Below are 6,000 nucleotides of genomic sequence, written 5' to 3' on the forward strand. Positions count from 1 at the left end.
TTACTTCTTCAAAAGTAATTTTATATTTAAATTAAATTTTAATATCAAATTAACCAATTAATATGCAAAAATTGGGAGATACATGTAGAAAATTATCCTGTAACAAGATAAAACAAAATTTACGGTAAAATGTCCTTTCTAAGGAATTTTTTAAAAATACTCTTCTGGTCACTGTTATTTTTTATTCTCTTCTTGTAATAAACTCTACCTGACACCTACTGGCAGGGTTCTGGTAGCTTCCTAAATATATCTAAATATTCTAATTTCTTTTCAACTCAGTTGATGTTCCATTAACTTCACAACACTGGGATATTTTTGTTTATGTTTCCTATGGCCTTCAACTTTCAACTACTCACAGAAAAGTTTGATGTTACTACCGTTTTTCTCAGGGCGTTTTTGACCTCCTAGTTATTTTAGATGGTTTGCACCAGAATTCCCCATCTCTTAACACTGAGAGAGAATGTACTCTCCAACGTTAGAATTCTTAAGGAATCTGGCATCTGTTCTTACCACTTAATGTGTAAAAAACAAGTTCCAAAATTCACAGCATACACAGGCAGACACTTACATCTCAGGGTCCCGCCAACTCCTGAGCACAGTGAATTGTGAGGCCTACAGTAACATTACCGGTTAGTACCTATTTAATAATAACCTCCCATCCTTAATAACGGTAATAAAAGTGATAATAGTGAATACCATCACATGGAACTATTACACATGGAGACTTCAGAGATGTTACAACTGTATTAAAGTTTTCAGTATGACTTTGCATGTATGAAATATTATTGCTGGTAATTTTGAAGAAGAGAACATGATGAAAGGGATAGGAAGACACTAGTCTTTAAATCTTAAAAACATAATTTGTGAATCGGTTGCAAAAGTATAAATAGAATAAGCATAAATTCATTTTGTTCCAGAATCACTGCCATTATTCCTTTTTTATGACATTCATTTCATTCAGTCTTCAATTTTGTTACTGGGTGATGTACACTAGCTTATTACTGGCATAATTACTTATTGATGGAGACCAAACTACATAGTTTCCTTAAGACCAAACACATTACCTTGCACATAGCTGGCAGGTCATAATTGCCAGCCAATTTAAATAAAAACTGCTATCATTACCTGTTTAAAGTAGATGTTTATTGTTAAAATGAAATATATTTTTCCATGATTTTGAGTTTTAGTGTATATTTATTTCTACATATGCTGTGTTAATGGCATTATCTAAAATTCAATTCTTTCAAACATTACATTTGACCACCATTCATTCATCCAAAAAAACAATGACCATTTATTATGTCCAAGGCACTAATCTAGGTAATAACTTCAAGAATTAATAAACCACAGTACCTGCACTTGATAAGATTGTTTCTAAATGCACATGATTCATAATATTTTAATGTGTAATCATTATTTATTACATTCAATAAAAACAAATTTAATTTCTAGTCAGGAGCAGTATCCTCAATGGTCACAAATTAAAGCCCAATTTATGCAGCTATAATAAAAGATCTTATTAATGTTCACCTAATTATTTCAGACAACAAAAATGACTTAAATTTTCACTTATCTACCACATGATTTTTCTTTAATCTCCTTCTGCATTATCAGCCCAATGTATGTGTGTGTTGGAGAGGAGGGAGACTGCTTTTCACCCACTCTCTGCAAAAACAACATTTTGCCTAACTTTGTTATGTGATTTATTTCTTGCTGCCTGCTAATTTACAGAATACATGTTTATAACCCCATTACACCCTCTTCTTTTTGGAGGAAGGCTCAATGTTTTAGACAACTCAGATTCTTCCACAATTTTTCAACAAAGTATGGACTCAATAAATTTCATGAATGAATTCTAACTTTAGTGTTCCTAGTATATATACATTTTTATTTAAATACCAATACAATGCTACTCAGAGATCTCATATTTGAAAAATATTGATATAGAGAGAGATTAATAGAGATTCTATTATTTAGCATTGATGTCTATGTCTGCAAATTTGCTTGTAGTGGGAAATGTAGCAACAGAGAAAATCAAAGAAAATATACCCCCAATTGCTTGGGACAAATTTTCAATTATTTTTTTTAAAAGAATCACAATAAAAACATTATCAGATTTAATGAAATTAATAGGTACTGGAAAGAAATTTTATAATTCTTGTATATAATCAATGGAAATCATATATACGCATCAGATGTTGATTAAACAGGTAAAAGACACTATGAAGCTTAAGTTGATTTAAAACATTGTTGTCAAAATAAACAGAAAAGAATATAACATTTTAAAAAAAGAAAGTGCAATTAGTGAAGAAATATATGGAAAATATTCATGCTAAATTGAACATTATAAAGAGTATTTTTTTTTCCATTTCAAACTAGCATTTTATTTTTCAATTACATTACTCAATATTGATAAGGATGCAGGAGAATGGATAATATCTTACACATTTTTTGGAAATACTTACAGTACAAACATTGTGCAAAGCTATTTGCAACATATGCCTTTAAAACTTTTCCTTCAATGATTCAATTTATAAGAAAGGGGGACTTTTCCTAGGAACTCTTCAGGATGGAGAAGTCTGTGTTCAACCATCCTCCATATCATCTCAGGACATAAAACTCAATCTTCTTGGTATAGCTCAATCTAATAGTTCCTTTCCCCATTGTACCATGTTTTCTCCTCTAAAACTATTTAACATTAATTTGGTTCATTCCAGTTCTGAGATTTCCCCTTCCATCCTAAATTTCACAGAATGTATATAAATAGAGATAGGCATACATGTTTTCGATACATATTTTTCACATATATTTTAATACTGTATGATTCATATATACATATATTTGTGTGTGTATATACATATCTTTTTAAAAAATCATGTTCCAGCTCTGTTCCTTCATGCATCTCTTGCAGACAGTTGTCTGCAGACTCCCACTTGTTTTCTTATGTCAAACTAATTTTATTGTTCAAAGAACTGCACTCTATCTGCCCCCCAAAAGGGAGTAGGCAAAGACTGCCTGGATGAGTGGTTCTTCTTCTCTCACTTTTTCTCAAGAGAAATCAGCCTTGTTGCTTATAAATCAAAACTAAAAGCTTTCTGGCTTCCTCATGCGGTTCTGGCGAGGTGAGGCACTGTGTGAGGTCAGCTGGGGTGGATAGGAAAGAAAAGTAATGGACTTCAGTGTGACGCAGGACAAGTCACTGTAACCTGTAGAGGCTTTGATTCTTCTCTACCAATGAGGGTAATAAGGCTCATCTCATAGATAACTGCTCTGAGGAATAAATGAGATAAACTACGTGAAAGTTTTATGTAATCTACAAAGTAGTGTGGTAAAGGCAGTTATTATTAGAATGGGGCACATGAGTAAAATATGCACAAACATTAGAGCTCTTATCTGGGGCTAGAACATGCATTTTATCTGCAAATACTCTGCTTTAACCAGCCTTTGGCTTCTCCCTTACTCTTTCATTATGTTGCTCCTGAAAAGACAGTGAAAGACTCTTCCCTGCCCTACGTGCTTCTAGCTGGATAGGTAATTTTACATTAAGTAATTATTAAACCAGATAGCACTGTATCTAATCTCAGATACTAGGTAGGGTAATTCACACTATCAATGCTGAAAGAATTTAGGAGTGGGGTAGAAATAGGTGGTAACAATAAAAACAGACCAGGTGGGGGAGGTGGCACTTGAGCTGGGCCTTAAAACTTGGAATAATGTTAAGACTCAAGCATTTCAAGCAGGAGTGGAGTGGGAAAATAGGTGTAGAAAACTCATATTAAAGGCGATGGCCTTTAGTATGCAGGGAACGAATGAAGTGAGATCATAACAATACACTCTGGCACAAAGCAGTGGACAAGAAAACCAGCACTGCACTGGAACAAACCTTGCCTGGAGAGGATATCAGTAAAACAGCCTTGAAGCTTACGGCCATAAGGGGCTCATGGCCTAAATCCACTGGCTTATTTCCAGCTTGGCTCTTCCTGTGCTCATCTCTCACCCCTAAGGGCCTGTCTAGAAATAGCTGACTTCCTCTGTTTATAAATCTTTGTGATCTGATTCTTTTTCCTCTAATAGATTTGCATTCCCCATTTCAGTGATCTTAGAAGGGTGTTTTTATACTCCTCAAGCTCCTACAATTAAAAAAATGCCTATAAGATGCTACAATCTTAATGTGTAATTACTAACTGCATTTTTATTGTCAGCAAGTATCTATTGGCATTATATAAAAATATAATTATCATAAATTTGAATTCTAAGTAAAACATTAGATATCAGTAACATGTTGTAACCGTCACTGACCCTTAATATATGTCTGTGCTAAGGCTCCAAATATATTGTCATTTATTCTTCCAATAATCTTTTGGGTAGATATTATTATTATTATTACCATTATTTTATTATATAGTAAAAAAAAACTGATGTTTACAAGGGCTGAGTTACTTGCCTAAAGACACAGAGCTCATAAATGGCAGAGATGGGATTGAAAAGCCTAGATTGCTTCAAAAATAATCAAATGAATTTTAAGGGAGGGATGAGAAGTGTAGCTTATTGGATTTCTAAACTGTAAAGGGCACTAACATAACTCTGGACCAAATTCACCAAATTTCTACTTGACCTGAGTCTACTAATTTAGGAAGCTAGGAGAGGGGAAGAGAAAAATGCAAATTATTAAACACAGACCTTTTCCTATTGAGTATTCTTGTATGTGTGTGTGTAATTTCAGTTCGCTAAAAGTAGGCCATTACAATCTGCTCAAATTGCTGTGCTCATTGGACATAAAAATGTATATGTATTTTTAATATAAAATTATAAACATTAAAAAAATTCTCGTTCAGAAAATTGCAAAAGAAAACATAAATGAGAAGAAAATATTAATAATTCAGAAGAGAGAGAAAGCATTTACGATTTTTTTTTCAGATCATTGACTCTATCAGTGCAAGTAAATTAAATACGTGCATTTGCTCTGGTAAACCATTTTTATTAATATAAACTTTTTCCCCATCATTAAATAAGTATTCTTCAAATACTGTAAACTTTTTAGTTTGAAAATGTGCTAAATAATTGCCTAGTGCTGGGCTCCAAATTGCCAGCCAGTCCGGTGCTCAATCTGACACATAAGCATATAAACATTTGCAATCTTTTGTAAGCAATACATCAGAAATAAGAACCGGTGACAAAAGGCATCATAACATTACAGGCTGGGCAAATCACTTTGCAACATAAGCTCGGAAGGAAAGGATTCCGTAAGGCGGCTGTGGTCAGCATAACACTTTGAGACCTTTCAATACCTATGACCCGGGAAAGCACAAGCAAGTCAGACAAGAAAAGAGATCTTTACAAGGTGTCCAAGTAATAAATAATTTACAAAGCAATTTAGCAACCTCAGCAGGCACCACTTACAAGGTTGTGGTAGGGAACGGAGTCTATATTTGTAGAGAAGAGTAGAATCAATACAAGGAGTAAGCTGTCAGTTTTTTCTACAGTGTCAATATCTCAGACTGGCTGCTTTCACGGGTGCTCCTGTGGAAACAATTTCCAAAAGTATACTATTGAGTGACATGCTACATGAATTAAATGATTTACTTTAATCCCCTAACTGCATGTTGAAAGACTAATAGCCCAAAAGGAATACTAGAGAGCCTGAGGACAAAGCAACCTACAACAACGGTGTGATTTTTGAATGGTTTGTACTTAAGAAAACTCTATTGCCATAGCAAGTAACATACAGAACAAGTCACAATGAGAAGGGGTCATGATAGACTTATAATATCTGGTTACTAGAAGGACCGTTCAAACTATTGAGAGATCTCACTAAATAAATTTATTGATCAACTTTTCCATTTGTAAGCCATTAGATAAAATGGTGACTTGATTTTGGAACAGCAATGAGCAATGCGAACTCCCTTTTAGCTTGTACTTATGTGTATATATCCATGTAAAAATTTTTTAGTGTGTTATAAAACTCAGACATGGTCTTAGCACTAAATAATTAGGTATAAC

General features: G+C 33.6%; 1 protein-coding gene across 1 annotated transcript in view; it reads right to left on the reverse strand.

Annotated features, from left to right (window-relative positions):
* Positions 1-5,655, reverse strand: part of HNF4G (hepatocyte nuclear factor 4 gamma) — a 59,217-nt gene extending 53,562 nt beyond the window's left edge. Inside the window, exon 1 of the mRNA XM_045561940.1 lies at positions 5,401-5,655. The gene's annotated coding sequence lies outside the window, so the exon portion shown is untranslated. The remainder of the gene's footprint in view (positions 1-5,400) is intronic.
* Positions 5,656-6,000: the final 345 nt, after the last annotated feature.

This window comes from Lemur catta, chromosome 9 (assembly GCF_020740605.2).
Source record: "Lemur catta isolate mLemCat1 chromosome 9, mLemCat1.pri, whole genome shotgun sequence".
In the NCBI taxonomy this organism is placed as follows: domain Eukaryota; kingdom Metazoa; phylum Chordata; class Mammalia; order Primates; family Lemuridae; genus Lemur; species Lemur catta.